Here is a 25,424-nt window from a genome sequence, read left to right on the forward strand (position 1 = left end):
TGTGGTCTTCCATTTAGTCTTGGAGTCATATCAGGGATCTCATTATTGTAAATACAACACAAAAATACCTCAAGAGAAAATGCATTTTATGAGATCTAAAAATTTTATTAACTCAAACTAACAAGCGCTTATACAGCTGGTGGCAGCCTTTGTGAGCCAGAGCTCTTTCACTGAAGAATTTTCATTAGAATTAAAACCTCTCTGGTTATTAGGTGGGGTTGGCTAAGAGCCAGGGCAACAGGACCTGGGTCATGCAGGTTAAATTTAAGTGCTTTTAGTCACCAAAGCATCAAGCATCTATTATATGTGCAAATCCAGCACCAAGTGGAGAGGTCACAAAATACAGTGGAGAAAGCCCTGAATGGAATGTGTGTTGTGTAAATCTGGCCTCCTCACCTTGGCTCCCAGTTGCTCAGGGCTCCTGTGCACAGCACTTCTCTCCTGCTCTCTGGGTCATTGAGACCCACCTGTAAAAAACGAGGAGATTGAACTTGGGTCCTTTAGAACTCTCCTACCACCAAAGCTCCAGGAGAAAAGGTATGGACTGTGAAAATTATAAAGGAAGGAAATGCATAAGGGTGAAATAATATCAGCTTACCCTCATATTATGATGGTAGTTTTGTTGACTCCACTCTCGTCCCCCCACCCACACCCTGAGGAGGCCCCACTCCCTGGACAACAGTGAGGAACGGGGAGAACAATCTAAAGCTGCTATAATTGCTCCCATCCCTGGTCAGGAGAGAGATCTGCCACCTTTTCCTGGGCCAGAGTCCTTCCAGACAGGGGTTCAGCCAAGAATAACAGGTGAAACAATGTGGAGACAGCACTGTATGATTTACTATATACCACTTTCAGCCAGAGTCTGTGAGAGGAACAATAGATCTGTATTGTTCCTAATTCTCTTGAGCAAGCAGGTTCAGGTTAACCCATTTAGATATAATTAAAATTCTATCCTATATGACTTACCCTTTGTCTTTGGCACAGATCATTCCACGTTCTTCCCCATATCATCCCTAAGCTAACCTGACCTTGAGCGACTCCTCCTTATTTACTACTTACTTTAATTGCATGTGGTTATTCTCACATTGATGTCATTGTCATAAAATAAAGGTTTCATGGCCTGGACAAGCCTTGATGAAGCTTCATGGGCTTCATGAACTTCTGTTTGGTTAAACCCTCCAGTCTTCTTGTCTCACCTCATTTTGCTTTTTTGTTTGTTTTTGTTTTTGTTTTTGATCAAAAGAATGCAAAGAATTCCTCAGTTCTCTCCTTCTCCACCCCTCACTTCCAGTACACCTTTGTTTTCTTCCCCCCCACCCCCGCCCCACCCCCATCCTTAGGTTATGGCTGACCATAGTAATTATATTGCTCTCCAAATTCTGATGCTCTTTCTAGTTTCTATAGAGTGGTTTTTTCCTATTAATTCTGTCCACTTGGCAATTTCCAGTTTGCCTTTTCACAAGTCCTGTTTGACCTTAACATGCCCTTCCTGTTGTGGCTGGTGTGTGGGGGGGGGGTGGGTCTCCAGTGTAGTACAGTAATGTGGCCCTTGTTTTCAGAGAGGTGGACATCTGCCTGCTCCCCCATTTGAGAGGAATGGAGGTACACACACAGACACACACAGCCTTAGAAGAGGGAGGGGAGGGAGCCCAGTGTGCCAGACCTTGGGTTGGGTGTCTGACCTTTTGTCTCTTAATCCTTACACCACGTCATGAGATGGTATGGATTTTTTTTCCAAGTTTACAAACAGAGCAACGTGCTCCTAGAGTTAAAAAGAATGCCTATTAAAAGTTAAAACAAATTCATCTCATTCCACAAATTCAGTCACGCAAGAAAAATAACCTTATCTTTCTATAAATCAACTTAGGTTCTGTTACAAGCCCCCATGCCTACAAGTAATGGAATTTGGGGTGATTCCCCTCATTTCTCAGGGGTTGACTCAGATTCTGTCCAGTAGACCTCCCTGTGATGATGGAAATATATTTGCACAACCCTATACAGGAGCTCCGAGCCACATGTGACTATAGAGCATTTGAAATGTGGCCAATGCAATTGAGCTAATGATTTTTTAATTTAAATTAATTTAAATTTAAAGAGCTACATGTGGCTAATGTCTAATAGTATTGGACAATGCAGTTGTGGACAAACTTACATGGTGCAAAGGCATTTAGTTGGTCTTGGTTGGAGGCACATCCTGGGAATCGTCATTTACCACATTGAGAACCCTGAGAGTGATTTTGTTTCCATCGGGATGTCCAAGTCACTGATTCCTGCAGACTCCTGGGTCACCTCTATTTCTGACCCCATGCCTCTTTAGGATTGGCTTCCTCTTAGTCACCTCTTCACACTGCATTGGGTCTAGAGCTACAGTGTTTAATATGGAAGCCACTAGCCATATGCACCTGTTGAGCACTTGAAATGTAGTTCATGAGGATTGAGGTGTGTTGTAAGTATGAAATATACAATGGACTTTGAAAACTTCCGTATAAAAAAACAATATAACATATCTCCTTAATAGTTTTTTAGGTTGATTACATGTTGAAATGTAAATGAATTTTGGACATATTGGGTTAAATGAAACACTAAAATTAAATTTCATCTATTTCTTTTTACTTTTTTTAAATGTAGCACCAGAAAGTTCACATATGTGACTCACATTTGTGGCTTGCATTATATATCTATTGGACAGCACTGGTCAAGGGGGTTACTGTGCTGTTCCTGAGTTCCCCACAGGGAGATATAAATCCATTTTCTGAGAGTCTGGCTTACAAGATGGGGGAAGTGTTAAGAGGTAACAGGAAATACCAGAGGTGGAGTATTTCAATATATTACTACCCACCCTAGCAGCTGGGTTCCCCAATGAAGAAGAAAGAGTGCCCAGACTTTTGGATCCATGAACCAGGGCCTGGGCCTCCTTACAGGGTGAGGGTCTGCCCAAGAGTGAAGTGAGGCCCAGGGAAGGAGAGGGAACACTAGTTAGCCTCTGCCTTAGGGCACAACATGTCTCATGGATCAAAAGCAGAATCCCTAAAGGTAGTAGTAATAGTAGATGCTATCCTGAGGTGTAGTCTGGGGACTAAAGTACATTTGTATCCTGATCCATGGTGGCTCTACTGATGGATCCTATCACAGCCTCTACATGTCTTACTGGGTGCACCGGTTGGTGCATTCAGTCCCCATGTCAGGAACTGGATCCTTCCTCTGTCACTCCAGACTCTAGCTCAGGGCCTGGCCTTTCAGAATCCTTAGGGAAATGATTGTTTAATTAAAGTTAGGCAAACAAGGGCTGCTTTTTCTTCCCACAGTGTCTCACCTGATCCCAGAGGCTCTCTGGGAGGCAAAGAGAGGTCACTTGTAAAGCAAAGTATTTTTAGAAATTAATTAGTATGTGGTCAGAAAGAAGGTATAACTTAAACAGAAGATGTAAACTCATCCCTTTTGATCAACCAGCTGTGCGTGAAGTACCTACTCTTGGCAGAGCCCTAGGGATCTCCAGAGTTGGAGTAGAGAGAACAGGAGTTCCCAGGGAGACTAGTTGGAGAGGCAGGACATGAAACCAGAGACAACCTGGTCCCCATGCCCAATGGACCATGGAAACAACCAAAGATGAGCAAAGGAGGCCTCAGATATGTTGGGGGAAGGTAAAGTTCCATGCAAGTTAAAGTTCATAAATCCCATCCCATTCCAAATGCCTGTAAGGAACACCCCATCATTTGAAGAATCCTGCAAACAGCCATCCTATAAGGTAAATTCTTTAAACAGCATACAGTTGTTGCGGGTTTTCAGAAAAGTCTTGATTTTTGTGTCACACACCCCCTTTTAAAGCAAGACCCAACTGAGTGTTGCAAAGGAATGTCTTTGAGCAGGGATAAGGCATGCTTAGAAAATGGGATGCCAGGAAATGTGACATATAAACATGCTGGTTGCCTTCTCTGAGGGACCTTGGCCATTGTCCCAGCATCTGCTTCCCTTTGGAGCCCTGAGGCCAGGGCAGCAGGGCCCCTGGAGCTTCTCTTGAAGCTTCTGGTCTTCTGCCCAGCTGCTCTGGTCTCAGAGCCTGTGCTGAGGCCAGAAAGATCCCAGCAAAGACTCCTTTTATCCCAGGCCCCCCAAAAAGGCTGTGTTGGTTCAGCTACATACCTCAGAGAGCCTCTTCCCTTCAAGTCCTACAGAGGGGACTTGAAAAAACAGGAGCTTATTTTTATGATTATTTTTGCTGATGTTGGGTTAGAATCCCACCCCACTTTCTCAGCCCTGAAAAATCATAGTTATTCATGGTTGTCTATAACAATTAGCTCTTGATAGGAAAATTATGCCCAAGTGACAATGGTGCAAAATCCTGGAGGTGGGGGGTGGGTATGAGAAGATTAGTAACGTACAGTTGAACCAAACTAAACTAATCCCATGAAGATTTATATTGTGTGTTGGTTAAATCTGGCTGTTGACAGCTGAGGCTCAGCAAAAGAGAACTGGGCTCCTTGTCTCTCCCATCCTGGTCCTCATCCTCATGCAGAGAGTGACCAGAGGCACACTCAGTGCCTGGGCATGAGTCATCTGGTGCAGGCAGCACACTGGTTCTTCCCAAAATGGTCCCCAGGCCTGTCAGAGTGGGTGGAAGCTTGTGCTCGCCCCTAATGGAGAAGAGCTGGGGGGTTCTATTTCCAGAACTTTCCCTGAATCATCACCTGTCTTTGCTGCTTCCAGCCTCGCCGTGGAAGCAGATCTTTCATGTAGACTTGACCTGAATGAAGCCTTCTCTGAGGTCTGGCTGCCCCTATGCTCTCCCTCTAGAACCAACACAGAACTCCAACAGAGAGTCTGTGCTGATCAGACATTGCCATGGATTGTCTCTTTGGGAACCAGCCCTCTGTCCCAGAACATTCCAGGGAGGACTCCCCTTAGTGCAATAGCGAGAGGCAAAGGGGGTTATACATCAGCTTCACACAGGTACTGCATAAATCAGGTACCTAAGCTTGCTGCTTATCATCCGGGTTGTTCCCTCCAGAGGAGACACCCAGGAGAGACAAAGGGCATTCAGAGGAGGGTGGAATATGTACAAGATAAAGACAAAAAGGAGGGGCACCTGGGGGTTAGGTCAGGTTTTGACTCAGGTCATGATCTCACGGTTTGTGAGATTGAGCCTCGTGTTGGGCTCTGTGCTGACAGCGTGGAGCCTGCTTGGGATTCTCTGTCTTTCCTTCTCTCTCTGCCCCTCCCCACCCCACTCTCAAAACAAATAAATCAACTTTAAAAAAAAGACAAAAAGGATATAGACCTCACACCCTTGGAGGGCAGGGGTGGTGTCATGATCCTCTGTGTTTCCTGTATGTAGCACAGTGAGTTGTACACAAGAGCTATGGGCCATCTGTTTGAGTGGATGAATGAATAAATGGATGAATTGAGACCTAATTCATGAATTATGCTGCACATATGGACCCCTGTAATAAACATGTATATTCTGACCCCTGGTATGGATGCGGCAAGCTCAGTACATGTGTAATTGCATTTAGTCCTTGGTGGCCCATTTCACTGATGAGTTTTGAGTTGAGCAATTTGCATAAAGTCACATGGCCAGTAAGCAGCAGAGGCCTCCAAAACTAAGTAAAGGGAAAAAAAAACAGAGAGGAAGAAAATATTTAACAAGCACAATCCCAGGATGGGTTTTATTATAAACCCTTTCACCTACCTTATAACATTCATACTTTATAAAATTGGGCAAGAAATAGGGGAGCATGGGAGGCTTAGTCAGTTAAGTGTCTGACTCTTGATTTCGGCTCAGATTGTGATCTCATGGTTCATGGGTTCGTGAGTTCGAGCTCCAAGTCAGGCTCTGTGCTGACAGTGCAGAGCCTGCTTGAGATTCGCTCTCTCCCTCTGTCTCTGCTCCTCCCCCACTCCTGCACACACACACACACACACACACACACACACACACACACTCTCTCTCTCTCTCTCTCTCTCTCTCTCTCACACACAAAATAAATAAACTTAAAAAAAAATTGGGCAAGTTAGGTTTTACTCTCCTTATGGACAATTGTAGAAACAGCTTCAGAGAAGTTAAGTGATGTGCCCTCGGCCATTAGCCACACACACAGCCATGCACGCCACCATTAACCATTACACAAAGACTTGGAATTACATCCACTTGCCACAGCCAGAGCTCTTTCTGTGACCTTCATGCCCCGCCCTCCACACCTTAGACAAGACAAGGCCTCTCTGTCACTTGCTTCTCACAGTGGAAGCAGTGCATGCAGTATAGGTCAGTAGGTTGAAGAAAAATATCAATACTCACACCCTTTGGTTAGGGAAAACTTGAGAAGCCACCCTCCTGAGTGGCAGGAGAATGTGTGAGTCCTTCTAGGTTGTGGAGGCTCTTGGCACTGGGGCCTGATTTGTTGATGCTGAATTCCTGCTAACTTCACTCAGCTCAGAGCTGCCTCGGTCCTGAATGAAATTAACTGCTGTGTATCTGACTTCTGAACTTACCATTTCATGAAAATAAATGATCTTTAATACAACACAAGGAGATGTATTATTGATTACTGCCTATGTTGACTGGGACTGGGCTGTACCCTGAAAATACAGACACGAATAAGTTAGGCCAGGGGGAAAGGCAGAAAAGTCTATGCCAGAAGGAAAAATGAAATAAGTGCTAAGTTAAATCACATGTCATGTGCTATGGGAACAATTAATTCAGGCTGACAATGTATTGGAGGGTTTCCTGGAGGAAGTGGCATTTGAGTTGGACAGTGAAGAATGAGGACATCTCTGGGCAGCGAATGAAGGATTGGGTATTGCAGGCTGAGAAAATAGAAAAGGTAACCAGAAGTTCTGTTCTTTTCCACAACCACTTCCCTAGCTCTCCACACCTCTGGGCAAAAATTCACCACCCAAAGCCAAACTCAATTAAAAATGCAAATCTCTTTCTTTATGGAGAGCAGGAGTGGGATCACAGCTTGATACATATTTTATCCCCAGAGCCTACAGGTCAGGGCAATTAGAAGATGCTCATTTAATATTTATGGAAGAAAGGAGAGAGCCAACGACATTCCTCCAGGCCAGAGTTAAACCACATCTTTCATGCTGAATGCATTATTTGGACACTTAATGATCTCTTTGTGAGGCACTGGGCACTCCCAGTTGTGTCTGATCATATTGCCATCTTTGCTTTGGCCTCTAGGAGACTCAGAACCAGATTGGCATGTTAAAACCTTCCAGTCAGCTTTTAACTGCATCTCATTTATTACCTTATTTTCCTCTGTTCTCATCTATTTGCTAATGTTATCATTTATCTTGTGGGTTGTATGCAGTCTAAAGAAAGTGTATTTGAGTCCATTGGTTTTTGAACCAAGATGGAGAAATCATTTTTAAAGGTGAATAAATTGGCAAACACAAGAGCGAACCCAAACTAAAGGAATGTTGCCCACACAATAACACCCCCCTGATGGAGAAGGTGGGGTGAGAGGATGCGCAATTAGTTATCTGAACAAGTGTCAGGGGAGCCAGGCAGAAGGGAAGGCCACTGGCAGGATGGGAGGAAGGACACAACTGTTCACAGCCTCTTCAAGCCCTTGGCCCTGGGCCTAAGGTTCACAGGCTAGAATCCCAGGGCCCTGTGAGGGTCATAGAGAACAAACGTTTCAAGAAAACAAAGATACGAAGCTGTTAGAACTGCAGCAGTTTTGGCATTGCCTCCTGCTTCCTTAAGCCTTGGTGTGGGAGGAATGGACAGCCAAGGTGGCCAAGAGAAAAATCAAAACAAAATAGATCCAGGATCAAAGTTTCCCTTGCCGTACCGCAAAGGGTAGACCAGGCCAAACAGATCTAGAAATAACAGTAAGACATATATTCATTATCTTCCTCTCTTCCTCTCTCTCTCTCTCTCTCTCTGCCTCTCTCCCCTTCTCCTCCCTCTTCTTCTTCTTTGCATCCCCCTCCTCCCCCTCCCTCTCTTTACCTTCCCCCTCCTGCCCACCTTCTTCCTCCTCCTCCTCTTTCTCCTTCTTCCTCCTGTTATGAAGTTCCAGGTAGGCCTGGGCTCTCTGTTTCAAGTTTCTCTCTCAGCCCTTAGCCAGTCAAACTTCTTTCAAGTATCAGGAGGTATCAGGAAACAGCTCCTGAAGAGGTATTGATTTGATGTGAAAATTTCACATGGGCTGAACGCCCCTGGCCTTGGTTTTACATTTAGCTCATGGAAGTGCTATTTTTGTGAGTTGTAGTCTTTTAAAAAATTTTTTTCAGTTTGTTTATTTTGAGAAAGAGAGAGTGTGAGCAGGGGAGGGATAGAGAGAGAGGGAGAGCATCCCAAACAGGTTCTGTGCTGTGCTGTCAGCACAAAGCCCAAAGTGGCGCTCGAACTCATGAACTGTGAGATCATGACCTGAGCCAAAATCAACAGTCAGACGCTTAACTGACTGAGCCACCCAGGTGCCCCAAATTGTGAGTTGTAGTCTTAAGGACAAGCAAATATTGTTCATAGTTGACATAGCATGACCATCTTCCTTTCATGGTTGCTGGAGACTTAACATTGCTGGTTTGAATGGTGGAGTTTTCTTGTGCCTGCTTCATGCTGGTTTGTGCTCTTTGCTAGACTTCATGGTGTTCCAGGGACGAGCTTTGAGCTCAGAGAGTAGACTCCTGGCTCACTGTTAGGGGTGGGTCCAGTGGGCTTTGAGTCCCGTTGGGGCCCACGGTGGTCCTGAGAAGCTGTCCTTCTGCCCTGATGGACAACATCTGTGGGGACGCTTTCTAGGCTAGGGGCCCAGGGGCTTCCTCTGGAAAAACTTACTTGGCCTCTGAAAGTCACAAATGCCCCATTTGTGGCCTTGGTCTTGCACTCCTTCACAGTTGTTTATCCTTCCCCTACTGGGTGCTGGCCCTAAAGGTTCGGTGTGAGCAAGGCAGGCAAAGGTCCTGCCTGTCCAGATCACAAGTTGGTGAGGACCTCAGACGAGTGCATCACCCTGGAACTTAAGGAGGGCCCTCATGAGTATTACCAGATGATAAAGATGACATAACAGACAGTCACCCAACCCAGGTGTAGGATGAATCTAGAGGAGGTGCCATCTGAGCTGAGACCTGAGGGAAGAGTAGGGGCTGGCTAGGCAAAGCAGAGGAGGAAAGGCCTCAGGAGGAGGCTGAGGTTTCTCTCAGACAGAGGAACAGCATGAAGGCATCTCAGAGGCCACAGCATCTGGCATGGTTGGGAATCTTTGAGAGCAGTATAGAAAGGGCCAAGTGAGATATGAGCCAGGTTCTGTAGGCCTAGGGTTACAGCTAATGTGCTCCATCAGGCCAAGTCCTGGGAATGGGAGTTCAATTTAGGGACATGAAAGGGAACCACCAGGCCTGGGCCCCTGAAGAGGGGACCTCCACCAGCCCCCCGCAAAGCTCCACAAGACTCCAAGACATTTACATACATCTTAGCAGGTCTCCAGTGTGATTGCCCAGCAAGATTTCTGACATGCAAGTATGATTGCATTTGTATCAGCCATGGTGTCTGGCTTCCTCTCCCTCCCCCATGGAGGGACTGGGGCTGGCCAGCCCCCAAAAAAACAATGCTTAAGGCTAGCTTGGCTAAGAGTGGACCAGGGGTGAGTTCCATGGGCCAGAAATTAGAGGAGCCAAAAGAAAGGGGGGATTCTGGGGCCAGAAAGGCATACTGAGCCAGAACCTCCACAGGACAGCAGAATCCAGAAGCTAGATACACAGCACGAGGCAGCATGAGGCCAGTGGTTAGAGCCAGTACTTTGAAGGGAAGCAGGTTAGAATCATGGATCAGAGGGCAGGGGCCTCATGATATGTCCCCTGACTGGTGAGGATGGGCTGGCCTGGATTATAGGGTGTAAAAATACTTCCCCCTCTAAGTTGGTCTAACTCTTTGGTTGGGTCTTTTGACCTCCTTTATTTGAACATGGGATCATTGAGGGAAGTGTTTGTGCAAAGCAGCAGCTGTGACAAAAGGACCCGTGTTTGAGGATAGGCAGATCTGATTATGAATCCCAGCCCTGCCACTTACTAGCCTGGTGGTGTTAGGTTAATGACTTAACTTCTCTAGCTTCATCTTCCTATTTTGTAAAATGGGGATAAGGATAAGGGTGCTCAGGAGGTCTAATTGCCATAGTGATTGTACAGTATGGATTTTATTGTCTCCTTGTGTGATGCTTCTCCTATGCTTCTCCTATGCCACCCAGACAGGCAAGTCTCTCTCCAGCCCTGTATGGGAAGGCTGCTAGGCTGGGGGGAACCCAGGCACCATGTCCGCACAGCAGTCAGATCTATTTATACATTATCTATCCATCTGTCACTCTATCTATTTATCTATCATCTGCCTACCCATTTATCCATCCATCCATCCATCATCGATCTGTATGCCTATGTATCTGTCATCCATCCATCCATCCATCCATCCATCTATCCATCAATCTACTCACCCATCATCTATCTGTCCATCTATTGATCTATCCATCCATCTATCACAACCTGTCTGTCTACCTACCCATCCATCCATCCATCCATCCATGCATCCATCTATCCATCCATCCATCATCTATTTGTCCATCTGTAAATCTCTCCATCCATCCATCACTACCTATCTACCCATCCATCCCTCCATCCATCCATCCATCCATCTGTAGCTTTCTTAATATATGTTTCTTAAACTAATAGGAGCCTGACTCTTGGTTAACTTAGCTTCATGATATCACCACCAGCACAGGTAGTCTGTCTCAGGTCTCTATGTTCATTTTCTCAGGGTGCCATTATAAAGTACCACAGCTTGGGTGACTTAAAGAACAGAAATGTATTGTCTCACTGTCTTGGAGGCAAGAAGTCCGAGATTAAGCTGTCAGTGGGGCTGGTGCCTTCTGAGGGCTGTGAGGGAGAAAGTGTTGCAGGCCTCTCTCCTGGTTTTGATGGTTCGTGGAATTCTTTGGTGTTCCTTGGCTTCTGCTGCGTCACCCTGATCTCTGCCTTATCCTCATATGGCATTCTCCCTGTGTTCATATCTATCTCTGTGTCCAAATGTCCCCTTTTTATAAGGACACCTGTCATATTGGATTAGGGGCCCACTCTATTCCAGCATGATCTCATCTTGACTAATTACATCTGCTGCCATCCTGCTTCCAAACAAGGCCACATTCTGAGGTACAAAGTGGTAGGACTTAGGCAGATGCATCTTTCAGGACACGATTCAACCCAGAACAGTCTCCCACTCTTTTCTCCAGCTGCCTGTGCACTTGTAAGATGGCTGTGTAGGATCATGGCCACAACGAGGTGGGGTGTGGGATATTTGAGTCAAATGAGCTGCTAGAATTTGAATCTACAACCTTGACTTGGCAGGACTCACAAAGTGGATGCACCTTATCATTGTGGGTTATTTACACCTTTATTCCCCATGTATAAAAGCATGAGAAGTACCAGAGTATCTTTAGTCCACACACCCCTGCCAGGCACTACTCCAGCCCCTGGCCGTGGGCCTCAAATACAAATTCCTCCTCCACCCTCATCCTCCCTCCTGGGTGACTGAGAATCGTGATGGTGGGAGGCGTTTGGAGACTAACATAGCCAGACAGAGACTTTCCATTTTGGAATTAGGAATCTAAGTGTTGCAATAGGACCAGAGGTTCTAACTTTGCAGGAAACCTTCGCAGAAGCGAATGTGACCCAGTTCAGACTCCCCCCTGATTTCAGACTGTGTCTGGGTGAGTGCCTGGGAGAATGGGAGGTAACCCTTCTCCCTTGGTGGATTGGTCCAGTAATTGCCGGAGTGAAAGAGCTGCGCATAGTCCGAGAGCGGCCAGCATATTTCAATGGTCAGTTCATGGAGGCTGTAACTATGAAAGTTGCTTATGAGATGTAACTGTGTAAATGGAAGCTCTAGGGATGGTCACTGTGTCATTAAACATGCAGGCACAGAAGAGATGTTCCATTTCGGGGGCTCAGGATTCCCAGGGGTAGTTTCTGAGTGGAGGAAGCCTCTCCAGTCCTCACACGGGATGCCTCCTCTGGGTTTGCTGCTGGGGACAGAGGCCTTTGGACTGTGCCTCACGGCAAGGGCATGGCTGTGCAACTCCTATCAGCTCCAGGGTAACTGTGGTCTCCGTGTCAACTCTTCAGAGCACATAGCTGGCCGAATGCCTTCTCATGTCACCATACACGCAGAGCCCACCTCCTGAGTGCCATGTTGGTTAGGGAGGCCCTTCTCTTGGATTCCAGCCAGTCACAGCTCCCCCCACCCCCCTCCAACCTTTTCCAACTCCACCCTCCTCTCAAGAGCCCCGCTCTTTCTCCAAAGGGCCACAGCGAACCTTTGGGTCCTTCCAAGGGAGCAGATGCCTTATTTTTTCCAGTCTTGAGAAGAGAATACCTGACTCTTGGACACTAATCTGCCTTTTTCCTGATGCCAGCTACCACCCAATGCATACATTTGATATAAATGATTTACTGAGGGGAAAAAACAAAAACTTCCACCTAGGTGAGCAGGAAAAGGAGTGAAACAAGGGAGGGAAACTGAAGAAACCTACCTGCCACCCTCGTGTATCTTTTCACGTGTGTGTATAGAATGTCGTGTTCATTCAGTCAGGAGACGCCGGGCTCCTGCTGTGTGCCAAGGACTGTGCTTAGCCCTGAGGGGGTTGTGCAAATGAATCAGACACGAATCCTGCCCTGATGGATTTTGGGGGGAGCTCAGATATTTGCATAAGAGAGTAATTTCAGGGCAGAAAGCATTGTTTATTATTAGAGCAGAATGGAGATCGTGCTGTGTTTGGATCTGGCTGGGAGACTCAAGGAAGGCTTCCTGGAAGAAGTGGCATTGCAGGCCTTTGCAGAAGAGGTGGGATTTGAACCAGTGGAAATGGGCATGGGGGAAGGGAGAGCAGTCCAGCATGAAGGCGGCATGGGTCGCTCTGGAGTTGGGGTGGAGGATGGGCATGAGGCATTCAGCGTCCTTCTCCGTCTAGAGAGTAAGGCAGCTCAGGGCTGTCGCAAACACACGTGATGCTCCAGGCCCCGTGTTGCATTTGTGCATCTGTGCTACATGCTGTAGTGTCTGTGTTCTCATTCAGCGTCCAGTCTCGTCATGTACCTGAATTACACACCTGGATCATAGCTTGAGCACACCTCCCAATGGGTGGCGGACCAGGAAAGGAGGACTTGTTTGTAGTTCTGTGAAAACTTTCTGCCTGAATGGATTCATGTGACATTTCAAGGGAGCACAGGGAAGGCCCTTTTTATTTGTTCTGTCCCTGGGACCAGACACATTGATAGCTCTTTTATAGGCTCTGCAGGGGAGGGAATGGCCTGGCTGTAGGAGTTTCATCTTTGTTAGCTTGAAGGGGCTTTTTAGAAAATGCCCCCGCAGACAGGCCACATCTGGAGCCAGCAGCCCGCCCCTGGGCTGGGGCATTAAACCTACAATCTGATGAAGACAGTCAATTCTCCCCCTGTGCGGCCAGCTGGTTTCCCGGCTGAACACTCACACCTAAACTCCGCTGCCAAGAGGGCGGATCCGGCAGCCACTTTATTGACCATATAAAAAACAGAGTGGGGGAGTGGAGCAGAGCCGGGCTTGGGTTTTACTGCCAGTAATTGCTTGTGCTGTCCCTGTCCTTGAACAGTTCTTGATGTAAATAGCTGTCTCTGGGAGCAGAGTCTGGGTCAAGCCGGGGTAAATGCCTGCCTGCCTCATTATGGGCAGACTCTCCGTGTGCCTGGCAGGGGCAAAGGCCTTGTACTTCTCAGTGCTGGGGGCGCGGGGACAGATGCCTCACTTCAGAGCTGGGGTGGGGGCTCTGCCCAGCCACCGATTACCTGGCACCCCCTCCCACCACTTCTGGGCTTGGCTGCCTTGCCCACGCCTACCAGAGTCGTCTCAGATATTGGTCAAGAAATAAGGTATATGGGGGTGCCTGGTTGGCTCAGTTGATTAAGGGACTGACTCTTGATTTCTGCTTGGGTCATGATCTCAGGGGACGGAGCCTGTACCTGGCTCTGTGCCAACAGCACATGGGATGGCTGACCGCAGCTTGGGATTCTCTCTCTCCATCTCTCTCTTCCCCTACCCCCCCTCTTTCAAAATAAATAAAAATTAAAAAAAAAAAAAGAGCATCTGGGTGGTTTGGTTAAGTATCCAACTTCTGGTTTTGGCTCAGGTCATGATCCGAGGGTCTTCAGATCCAGCCCCAGTCCAGCTTGGGATTCTCTCTTCCTCTCTCTTTGCCCCTCCCCTGCTCACTCTCTCTCTCTCTCAAATAAATAAACATTAAAAAAAAAAAAGAAAAATGTATATGGAAAACTGACCTCAGTGCCTTCTTATACCTGTCCCAGCACACAGTCCCTGCCCCCCACCTCAACACCTGCTGCTTTCCTGGATCGTGAATTCCCAGAGAGAAGGCACTTCCTGCCCCTCCTTCTGTGTGGTGCCCGACATAACTTGGGTGCAGTATGTGTTCATCAAACGTGAGGTGAGAGAGAACCTGGGAAATGCTAGTCAGGGACCTCCTCGGCGCTCACTCTTCCACTTAGCGCTGACATGTTTTTGAGCCTTAGTTTCCTCATCTGCGAAATGAAAATAACAGGATCCACCTGGGTGGCATGGTGAGCATTAGCCAGTATGCTTCGTAAAAATTGCTAGGAAGTGCTTTTATTGCCTTCCATCTACTTGCTAAAAGATACAGTCTGAGACACAGAAGAACTGCTGGTCCCGAGGTCAGGCCACCATTTCCTGGCTGTAAGGCCTAAAGAACGTCCCTACCCCTCGGTGGGCCTCAGTTTCCTCATCTATAACACCACGGAGTTAAGAAAAATGGCATGTGAGGTCCTTTCTAGCCCTATTTGTGGTTCTAATTAAATCATTAAGCGCCTGTCACCCACATCCTGAGTAACCAGTCACGGCGCACATAATCCCAAATAGTGGCTAAAGCAAAGGTCATTTTTATTTGATTTTCAAACGCTTTGCTTATTTTGTGGTAGATTGTACCCTCCATGCTGCATTTTGCTTCTGCAAATACTGAAGGTTGTTTGCATCTCGTGATGCACAGCACTCTTGCATCTCTTGAGCACAGCGAATGTTGTGGACAGGGAAGGGGTGACAGCATGCCCTCAGGGGACAGAGGTCAGGCCCTCTGGCCCATTGAGTCTGGAAGAGGCCCTTCCCCCACCCCCTCCTATATTGCTTTGTGGAAGAGGGGAGATTTCGGGATGAGTGAAAATAGGGACCGTGAGGAGCAGAATTAATTGCCAAAAGGACAGGATCTGCGGTTCAACTTTCTATGTCTGAATCTCCACTATACCACCTACCGTTCCGGGTCTCAGTTTCCTTATCCGTAAAATGGGGCTGGTGGTGATGGTATCTACCTCAGGGCTGTTGTGAGGATTAAATAAAACACAACACTCGAAGAGTAGGTGACACATCACCTGGCAGTAATGCTGTTGTTGATTATGCTTACGGCTGGGGGGCATTGTTTAGGGGAGGCATGGCGTAGGTGCAGACTGGGATTGGAATTGGGGGGCCCAGACACTGGGGAGAGATGCAGTATGACCTGGGAGGGAGGGAGGAAGGGGGAAGGATGGCTGACCATAACAGGTGGGTGTGGGCCGGGAGGAGGACCCTGGCTCAGAACAACGGGTGAGGGGGTCCCCAGAAGGAGGATGACCAAGGAAGGGAGACCATGAGGCCTCTGAGGTCTGTCTTCTGAGCACTTTCCTTCGATTATATCTTCTAAGCAGTCATATCAGGTGGTTTTAGCCTTTTGTTGTCGTTGTTATAAAAATCGCAGCCAAATGGGGTCTGTGTCTGGGCCAGCCAGGGTCCCCCAGAAACCCCACCAGCCAAGAGGGACTAGAACCTGGCTCTCCAGCCCCAAGACTGTGTCACTGCCACTCTGATGCTGATGCTTGGCTACCCAAAAATCACACACCTCAGGAAATTTATTTTCTCTGTCTGACCTGAGACCTCCTTGCATTTCTTGAGGAGAAGGTTAAACCCCCAGGGAAGAGAGATTTCATGAGTCCTGTAATTCTTCTCCACCAGCCTCGTCAGCTCCTCAGGTACAAGCTGCGGGAGAGCTCAGGTCTGAAGACTTAGAAGGAAGTATGTTTCCACCAGGGGCCTGAGCTGACAGTTCCTTTCCCCTGGAGAGGCTGGCAGGCCTTGCCTATTCAGGGACTTCTCAGCAGGCGCCCTCGGCTTGTCCCTCCACCCTGGCCTGGCAGGGAGGCCTTGGAGGGGAGACGTGATGAAGTCTATGGCTTTCTCCAACATTCTCCGTGCCAGTGAGATAGATGAGTTCTCGTCTCCAGAGCACACACTGCCCCACCTCCCTGCCTCCCCCCCACTTCCCTCCCGCCTGCCTGGGAACACTCAGAGCCCCTATCCACCTACTCACAACCCTCAGACCCCTGCTGACCAGAGAGGGAGAGAGCGCTTGAGTTTGCAGCCTGGCCAGGAGAAGGCTTCTGGATGAGTCATTTGCTGTCCTTGACTTTGCAAAGCATGTACAGAAGAACGGACAGTAACCAGCTGTTCTCCATGCCTGTGAAGGAATGAGCAAGTGAAATTGGGTTTAAATAAAAGCAGACACAACTATATGTGTGTATGTAAAATTGACCATCAGATGATGAACTACAGAATTGACTCTGTGGACCTTCCAGAAGGAGAATAGCATTTGGGGTTGGAAGAGCCAGGGACCTTGCATCTCCCAGCCTGTGCCTTCATTTGTACAAAATAAGAATACTTTGCCCCACATAGGCTGCAGGGCCGCTATGACCCCAAAGGAGATAGCATGTGTCCCAGCTTTCTGTCAACCATGAACGCAACAAATGTCAGTTGTCATGCTGTTAATAATGCCAGGCATAATGGTTGCTTGCATTGAGAATGGTTTAGAAGGTCACTGACCTGAAGACAGAAGACTGGGCCAGGTGAGCCCTTGGGGTCCCTCTGATTCTAGCATCACTCTCTGTGTCCCTCTGCCTTTGTTATCAGAGGAGATGGGGCTGCTGGGAAACAAAGGAGGAAATGAGAGCGTCTGGTGGAAAGGGCCTGAGGTATCTAATCTTTGGGGCTTAGAGACTGTGATGAAAATGGCCAGGGCATCAAGGTTCCTCCTATCTAGACATCAGTGCTCCTCGGCCCCTCCCTTCCCTCAGACTTTCCAGCAGGAGACAGGAAGGGCCCCTGCCATTCAGACATGTCCTCAGGTGGTACCAGAAGCTTCCCCCATCCTTGATCCAGGGAGATTGCATTGTGGTGTCTGCCCTGGTCCAGGCACCTTTCCCTGACCAGGCGTTTCTTCCTGGGCATTGGCAATTGGCAGTGTTAGTGATCGCAGAGTAATGTGCCTCATCCATCAGAGGGGCCGTCTGCTGATGGGGTGCCCTCTGTACTCCAACCCTGGAGTCCCAGCTCTGCACACAGACCTGGTGTCTGGATTCCTGTCATTCATCCTAGCCACTGGCCTCTGCCCTCCTGCTTGGGGACTGGGTCATTCCACAGCAAAATAAGAAACTAGGAGCACAAACCCAAGATTACAGGTGTAGCCTAAGAATGGACCTTTATATTTTAAAATCAGGTATTTAGTGAGCACATGCTATGTGTCCTGCACTGTGCCTGGATCTGAGAGCAACACAGAAATGTGAGACATTGTCTCCGTCCTTGGAGATCCCGCAGGAGAGTAGGAAGACAGCATTTATTCCTGACTTCTGTAGAAGCTTCAGTGAAGAAAAACATAATGATGTGATCAAATATATCTTAGTAATGTTAATAAGCAGTGTTTATTAAGTGTGCAGTAGGTATGTGTTAGGCACTTTACATGTATTCTTTCTTTTCATCCTATAATAATCCTATAAAGTATGTGGGCATTGTTATTAGCTCTATTTTACAGATAAGGAAACTGATATTCAAAGACATTACAAAAACTTGCCAGACATGGATGAGAATGCTTGTTTCCCACACCCTTATCAACAAAGCAGATTGTCAAACTTCAGGATTTTTGCCTGAGAGTTGAAAAAACAGTACCTCATGGTAGCTTAAATTTGCACTTCTGTTATAATGACTGACATGTGGCTTTTCTTCATATGCTTTATAGTCATTTAGATTTTTCTCTTCTGTGACCTCTTTTCATATCCTTGTCCATTCTAAAAATTGGAATGTTTTTTTTCTGATCAATTTCTAGAAGCTCCTTTTGGTTTATATAAATACAGATAAATATCTTCCCATTTTGTCATTTGTCTTTTAATCTTGAATATGTTGTCTTTACAGAATTTTTTGTATATAACCAAAAATTTATTTTTGGAATAAATCCAGCTTCTGGATTCCAGATTAGTTAAGAAGGGCTTCCTGTGGTCTCTTTAGGTAATAAATTGTAATAAATATGGGGGATTGGACATTGGTATCTATTTCTCATTTCTCCTTGAAAACCCAATGAAATGATAGTAGAGGTTTTGTTTTGTTTTGTTTTGTTTTGCAGTAGGAAACATTTTATTCCCAGGTGCTAAGCAGCCCCGTGGCCACCAGCCAAGAGCATCTAGACTGGGCAAGGCCAGTCCTCATGGCCCAGCCCTGGGAAGCAGGGACTGGCAGTCTGGGTTTGTTCCAGAAGGGTTTTGGCAGAGACAGAAGCATGCGGGACAAGGAGGGGTTACTCCTTCCGGAATCTCAGGCACTTGTTAGCTGGCATGTCCACCGTCTTCTCCAGGAGCAGGCCACTGGCTTGGCCCAGGTCCTCCAGGAGGACTGTGTCTGAAGTCCCTACTCCAGGCTCCTGCATCTAAGGGCTAGTTCAGAATCTTCGTTACTTTGTGGAGTGATCTTCCAGTTGGTTTCATAGGGCCAGTAGGTGATCAGCGGCACCATGGGTTTCAGCAGGTGCCCTGCTGCTCTGAAGAGCCCCTTGGTGCAGTTCGGGGGGCTAATGTGGATCACACTGATGCCAAGCAGCAGGTCCAGTGACCGTGGCAGGATCCCGCCCCATTGCTCCCAATCCCGGGTCATGTCCAGGCATAATAGGGCCATCACGTGGGATGGCCCTGAGCCTGAGTGGTGGCAGAGGTTCTGCTGTCCAGGCAGCGCTGGTCCATGGCTGCCACTCGGTGTGGGGGTGGGGGGGAGGCCTGCGCGAAGTGAACCCTGAGCTGGTCAGGGCCCAAGGCCACCTTGTGCCCATGGACACCACACACGCACAGGATGGGCTCCTGTTCCTCTTGGCAGCCGCTGTCACCAGCAGTGCAGCTGGCCTGCCAGGAGTGTAGTCGGACCTAGTGAAATGTGTGTGTGTGTGTGTGTGTGTGTGTGTGTGTGTGTGTGTTTTAAAGATAGAAACCTACAAGGACAAATAAATTGAGAGAAGAGAAAGTAGCAGATAAGTAGTTTCAACAGATTTTTTTGCAGATGGAAGGTGGATGGAGGAATGGTAAATGCTGTAGGAAAGTGAAGAAACCCACAGCCCAGATGCAAACATGCAAGGATGAAAAAGGAACCTTCGCTTTCTCTCAAAACTCAAGGAAAACTCTGGCCTTAGGGAGGGGGAAGAAAGGGATACAGCAGCTAAAACTAGGAATGGGGGGTGGTGGTTTAAAGTTTTGATCTGATGTCTAAGATCTCTACCTCATGCAGCCAGGTGACTCCAGAGCTAATGCAGGGATCAAACGAAGGACATAAAATGTATGTATCCCTGAAATAAAGTAGGATTCTATAAAAGAAATAATCAAAATATGAGCAAGAACTTTTGCACCTTAAAACACAGGGCAGCAGAAAATTTAAAACATAATAATTTTGGAAGATAAAATCAAAGAAATCTTTCAAAAGGTAAAAAGACAAAAAGAAAAAAGGGGGAGGGGTGATAAAATTGAAACATCAGTCCTACATTTTGGTTCATAGGAGTTCCAGAAAGAAAGAAGATAAAAATTGAGGAGAGAAAAGCTGTCAAAGAAGATAATGTAAGGACCCTTTACAGAGTTGAAGAGCAAAAATCCTCAGGTTGCCAGTCATCAAGTGTCCAGCTCTTTGAATAAAGAAAACTCACATAAAAGCCTATCATTGGGAAATCCCGGAGCTTCAGGGGGTTAAAAATAAAAGGCCTAAAAACTTCCAAAGGATGTTTGGGGCGCCTGGGTGGCTCAGTTGGTTGAGCGTCAGACTTTGGTTCAGGTCATGATCACACCGTTCATGAGTTCAAGCCCCGTGTCAGGCTCTGTGCTGACAGCTCAGAGCCTGGAGCCTGCTTCAGATTCTGTGTCTCCCTCTCTCTCTGTCCCTCCCCTGCTCATGCTCTCTCTCTCTCTCTCTCAAAAATAAATAAACATTAAAAAAAATTAAAACTGTCATAGGGATGTAATTGTTTACATGAAAAAGATTAGGTGTCAGAGTACCTATCTCAATAGTAACACTGACATACTTTCAAAATTCTGTTGGAAAAATATTTCATCCCAGAATTCTGTATCCAAACTATTAGTCAAGAGTGAAGATAAAGACATTTTTAGGAATTCATGGATGCATATTATTTTCAGCGCATTTTTCTTGGGGAACCACTGTAGGGTTTGCTCCTATGAAATGAGAAGGAGACTAAGAGAAAATAGCAGTTGTAGCACAATAGTGGTGGGGGGGCGGCGAGATCCTGAGCCTGGAAAGCAGCCAGACCAGATGAGAGCAAGGGAACAGAGGGTTCCAGAAATGGTATCTGTAGGGGAGAAAAAGTGGAACTGGTTATTTAGAAATATAGAATATATTATTAATGGACATAGTATAGAGGTATCAGAATGTATGAAATAGTGAAAGGTTCATGGACAACCAGGCTGATTTTTTTAAAATTGACATAATAATTAACTCCAGGTAAAAAGAAAAGTTGTGTATATAAATATTTATATTTATATATAAATTTATATTTATTTATTTGTGTATATATAATATATACATTGTGTGCATGTGTGTGTGTGTGTGTGCATATATACATATCTTGTCCAAGCATAAATTGCAGAGCCAAAATTCAAAGCTGAAGCTGTCTGATCCCAAAGTTGGTGCCTTGCAATCTTATAGGGTAACTGTGTGTAGAGTAACTGTGTGACCTTAGTAAGCCGCCTCCTGGGCTTTAGTTTCCTCACCTATAAAGTAAATAGGCTACACAAGAAAACACAAACCATACATGAAATGATAGAAAAATTTGATCATGTCAAAGTGAAAAATGTTGGTATGACAAAAGAGAGCATAAAAAACGATTAAAAAACAAAACTATGGACTAGGACGGCAGTTAGCAAACTGGCCTGACTCAAATTCGGCCCACCACTTGCTTTTATAAATAAAGTTTTATTGGAACACAGCCACTCCCATTCACTTATGTTTTGTCTGGCTGTTCTTGCACTACAAAGGTGGAGTTGAGCAGTTTTGACAGAGATGGTATCGTGGGCCTCCAAAAGTAGAAAATATTTATGATTTGTCCCTTTACAGAAAAGGTTTGCCAACCCCTAAACTGGGAGATTTTCAAAATGTATGTAAACAGCAAGAAATTAAGACCTAAAATATATAAAGTAAGTTGACAAATCGATATGAAAAAGACAAAAGAGAACACAGGATTAAGGTGGGAAAGAAAGGCAGTAGATGGTGATGTTGATCTCCAGGCAGAGTGCCTCTGAAGGAACCGGGGGTTCCTGGGCACAGATAGTCTCCAGACCCCAGCCTGGGACCTCACACACATGTGGCCACAGAACCCTGGTGAGGGAGTGAGGCTTCCCCTGGGCACTGCCCACCTGCTGCAGGGACTGTGGCAGGGATTTGTGAGTCCTGCCAGCGGGCAGTGGGGAGTCTGCTCCTCGTTTTAAGGACAGCAGTGCTTTGCTCATTCCCTGCTCAGAGCTTCTGTAAGCCTCTTGCTTGTCACTCCCAGTGCCCTTGGGAGAGAGTCTAATTGTTGCAACCATTGTATATAAAAAGATATGTCCTGAGAGCAATACCTTCGGTGGCTTGTTGCTTTCCAATTTGCCTTAATTGGCTCGCGTGTTGGCTGGCTGATTTTCAAGGGGCAGCAGGAAGAGAACTCCTCCTAAGTGGGAGGGGGCACTGGGGCCATCAGCTCCCTGTTCATGCTTTTTCAGCCAATTTAGCTTAATCCTGGGAGCCAGCCACCGAGGAGTGGCTGAGTTCTTGGCAGCTGGCGGGAGGGAAGCAAAATTAACCTGGGTTTGTGAGCTCATACCTTAGGTTCAAATATGCTCTATTTATCAGCCAAATAAACTCTGAGCATCAGTGCCTACTTACAAAATAAATGATAATAGTTGTAGTCCAAGCACCAAGTACACTCATCTGGTAAGGTTGACATTTTTGTTTTATCCAGGAAAAAAGCATGCATAAAATGTCCATTGGTGAAATAGTTTTGACATGTCATGGCAAGTTGGGAATGGGGTGGGAGGAGCAGAGAGCAGTGCCCGGGAACTTGGGGATCCTGCCAGCGCGGGCAGTGAAACTTCCACCACCACCAGGCAGACCACTCTGGTTCCACTTCCCTCCTTTCATTATGCAGTGACTTCCCCGCATACCTGAGGACCAGCCTACTCAGGCCTGAGGGGTTCCATTCCTGCCCCTAAGACAGCTCATTTAAGCTTCTCCTGTTCAGAGCAGGGCTCTGTCTTGGCCATTCTTGGGCTCACAGGACGAAGATGGTCATCTGCCAGGCTTCATCTGGGCAGCTCTGTGTCCACATGCCCACGTCTGAGCTCCTGTGGTCTGGGTGGCGGGACTGCCCTTCCCACTGAATCGGTGACCCAGGGGGGCCACATTCACTGATCATCAGGTGGTGCCATGAGCTATGTACACCTTAGATCTCATTTAATTCACACACCCACCCTGGGGGGCACATTGCTCTCTCTATACCAGGTACAAGAATGACACAGAGAGACCAGCTTTGGAGAGGAGAAGGTCCACAGCATAGAGACAGAGCGTGCAGGCAGACATCTGGCCTGGAGACTCAAGCTTACCTTCCATGTGTCTGTTACATAGGCTGGGAGGTGAGAATGGGGAAAGGAAAGTGACTCCCACTTTCAAGTCCCTGTTTTCTTCTCCCTGGTGAGAATCCAGGAGGAGGAAGGGCCTCGAAGGGTCTGCAGGCTGGATGGCAGGCAGGTGCCATAGCCCACAGGCTCCAGTTTCAGACAAGGCTGAGCTCGGCCCCTCTCTCACTGTGTACCCTCTCTCGACCTCAGCCTGCTCATCTGTGTAACGGGATTACAAGAGTGGCCACCCCGTGGGGTTGTTGGGATTCACTGAAATAATGTGTGCAAAGTGTTTAGGACAGCACCTGACGGACAGGGAGAGCACAGCGCCTGGCGGCCACTGTCATTTTCAAATGATTCTGGGCCCCCTCTGTGGGTGCAGCCCTGGCTTGCTCCCTTCCGTGGTTTTGATACTTGAGTGCTCACTTCTCTGCCACGTCTTGTCTGCCCTTTCTCTTCCTGTTTCTTATTTCACCCTCCCTGTGAGGCCCTTCTGCAAGGGCTGCTTCTCTCTCTTCTGCCTTCTGTCCATCTTGTCCTGTTTTGTTCTGTCTGTTCCCCTTTTAGGGACTCTGTCCCTCTCAGAAGCCCGGTTCCCCTGGAACAGAGCAGGCATCCTCATGACAATTTCTCCTGCTTCCACTGGATCCCATTGCCCCTTTCTTGCCCCTGGGGATCTCCATAGCCTTGGGGGGGGGATCAGAACAGACCAGTGGGACCGGTTTTGTTACACTTTTGCCACCTCTGCCCTGTGTCCCCGAGAAAGCCAGGGATCCTGCAGCGTCCCTGCTTCAAGTCCATGGGCGAGCATAGGCATGGGATGGAAGGAAAGATGGTCCAAATGTTCAGCTTCTGGGGCAACTCAAATGCCAAAAGTTGTTCCTGGAGTGAAAGCTTCGTCATAGAAATGCTGAGAAACTGAAGGCCAGATTCTGCAGCCCGACAGCTCAGCTTTCCTTTGTTGTATTGGATTCGGGAGCAATTTCTGCCATCTGTATATGGAAATAAGGAGATACAATCCGTAAGCTGTCTCTCTGAGTGCCATGTGCTTACGATGGTCTCGTGTGAAAAAAGTCACAGAGAGAAGGGGGTGGAAGTGGTGTAGCCACTTGATAGGCAGCACAAAGCCCTTAAATGTTGCACTGGCTGCGTCCTGGCAGGAAATTGCCTCTCCCAGAGGCACCGATGTGGTTGACCCCACCTGGTGTGGGGGCATGGCTGATGGGACAAGAAGAGGGTGCTTGGCCTTTGGGAGATTGCACGGCCAGGTCCAGCATAGATCCGCAGGCTAGGAGGAGGGCACAGTCCCTCCCTCCATGTGGGTGAGTGGCAGCGGCACGAGTGTGCAGTCTGCTCGGTCAGGCTGGAGCTTTATGTGAGTGTGCAGCTGGGGAGACAAGTTATTGCACTTGCTCTGTAGGAGTGAGGAGTCGTCTGGGATTGAAAACACACATCCCGTGTCTGCACTTGGTAAAAGGGCCTTCTGGGGTTGCAACAGACGTGGGTGGGTGCATACTCCTGAGGGCTGAATTGCCTTCTCAGCCCTCAGGCTTGGAGCCTGGTCCCACCCGGTAGGGAGGCAGCACTGGGTGTGGGTAACTGACATTGGTCATACTTTACCATTATCTCATTAACCCTCAAGGGTTTCAGTGCTCATCCCGGGATAAGCAAGCGCAAGTAGGTGTCTTGCCCACGTTCCCTGTGTTCAGTCACCAGCAAAGTCCTGTTAGCCCCAGGTGCTCAGCTCTCTCCAGAGCCCTGGAGACCTCCCCAGGGCAGCTTTCTGAGCCCTTCCCAAGGCTCCTTTGCTCTGGAATCTGCAGAGATCCCAGCCCTGGTGACAGAGCTTGAATATCAGCCAGCTTGGGCTCTGGTCACAGTTCTGTAGACTAATTGAGTAAACAACGAAGGACCTAACCCCTCTGAGCCAGAGTCCTTCATCTTTGAACGAGGGGTAATGATAGTTCCAACCTCATGGGCCTGCAGTTGAGAGTTAGATAAGGCATGTAAATGCTTAGCACTGGAACTGGCTCAGGCGATGGTGTGAGTCACACAGGCCACAGCTGGGCAGGGGGTGATTCATCCAAAGACTGGGTGTTTCTAAGACAGATTTGGGTGAAAATCTGTGTCCTCCTCCCCTGCACAGACCTTGTGCCTACTGTTTTCTGGAAGCTTTAGGAACAACAGATCCTCTGAATGATGGGAATAGACTGAGCAGAGAGGAGGAAAGAAGGGGACCCCCAGTCCTTGTAGCGAAGAGAACCAAAAGAAAATCAAGGCCTTGACGAGCCCTTACAGGCTCCAGAGAGAGGAGCCAAGGTGCTAGTGACACTGGCAAAGGTGACATTAGCCAGGGTCCCCAGCCAGCCCCCACAGGCAGTCTGTGGTGAATAAAACAGACTATGAACACCAGGTGGGAACTCAGTCCTCTCCTTCCCATGCACTGC

General features: G+C 47.5%; 1 protein-coding gene and 1 pseudogene across 1 annotated transcript in view; one reads left to right on the plus strand and one right to left on the minus strand.

Annotated features, from left to right (window-relative positions):
• KCNH1 (potassium voltage-gated channel subfamily H member 1) overlaps window positions 1-25,424 on the plus strand; it is a 331,323-nt gene that overhangs the window by 283,547 nt on the left and 22,352 nt on the right. The window lies entirely within an intron of this gene.
• Window positions 18,579-19,077, minus strand: LOC125925315 (methyltransferase-like 26; annotated as a pseudogene).

The sequence above is a fragment of the Panthera uncia genome, chromosome F1 (genome assembly GCF_023721935.1).
Source record: "Panthera uncia isolate 11264 chromosome F1, Puncia_PCG_1.0, whole genome shotgun sequence".
Taxonomy (NCBI): domain Eukaryota; kingdom Metazoa; phylum Chordata; class Mammalia; order Carnivora; family Felidae; genus Panthera; species Panthera uncia.